A 971-nucleotide genomic window follows, 5' to 3' on the forward strand; every position below is an offset into this window, starting at 1 on the left:
ATTGATGTGCAAATGATAGCCAAGGTGCACTACGACAGAGAGGCACACACAACACACACAAGAGACATACCTGAAGGACCTGGCTCAGGTGACCAGGGAGGATTGTGCCATTGGGCCCCATAAGACACCTACTACATATGGCCACTGTACTAAGATTAGGAGACAGGGCAGCCCTACCTGATACATAGAAACAAACACAGGGAGGCAGCCAAAATGGGGAGACAAAGAAACTTGTCCCAAATGCAAGAACAAAACAAAGCTCTAGAAAAGGAACTAAACAAAATGGAGAAAGCAATCTACCAGATGCAGAGTTCAAAACACTGGTTATAAGGATGCTCAGTGAACTTAGGGGACGAGTAGATGAACTCAGTGAAAACTTTAACGAAGAGATAGAAAACATAAAAGAGAACCAATCAGAAACGAAGAATTAGAGGAATCGACATGAAGATTACATTAGATTTCATGAAGCAGAGGATCAAATTAGTGATTTAAAAGATAAAGTAGCAGAAAACACCCAATCAGAATAGCAACAAGTGTCTACAGCCATGATGCCCTGAACGCGCCTGATCTCGTCTGATCTTGGAAGTTAAGCAAGGTCAGGCCTGGTTAGTACTTGGAGGGGAGACAACCTTGGAATACTAGGTGCTGTAGGCGTAAACAACAACAACAAAAAGAATAGCAACAGGAAAAAAGAATCCAAAAAAAAATGAGGATAGTTTAAGGGGCTCTGGGACAAGATAAAGCATACCAAAATTTGCATCCTTGGGGTGCCAGAAGGAGATGAGACAGAGCAAGGAATTGAAAACCTATTTGAAGAAATAATGATGGAAAACTTAAGTAAGCTGGTGAAGGAAATAGACATACAAGATCAGGAAACACAGAGAGTCCCAAACAAGATAAACCCCAAGAGCCCCACACCAAGACACTAAAACGCCAAATATTAAAGAGAGAATCTTAAAAGCAGCTAGAGA

General features: G+C 41.5%; 1 pseudogene; it reads left to right on the forward strand.

The window, feature by feature from the left end:
- The first annotated feature begins 535 nt into the window (after positions 1-535).
- LOC112469126 lies at positions 536-654 on the forward strand (annotated as a pseudogene).
- Positions 655-971: the final 317 nt, after the last annotated feature.

The sequence above is a fragment of the Pteropus alecto genome, unplaced genomic scaffold, assembly GCF_000325575.1.
Source record: "Pteropus alecto unplaced genomic scaffold, ASM32557v1 scaffold106, whole genome shotgun sequence".
Lineage (NCBI taxonomy): Eukaryota > Metazoa > Chordata > Mammalia > Chiroptera > Pteropodidae > Pteropus > Pteropus alecto.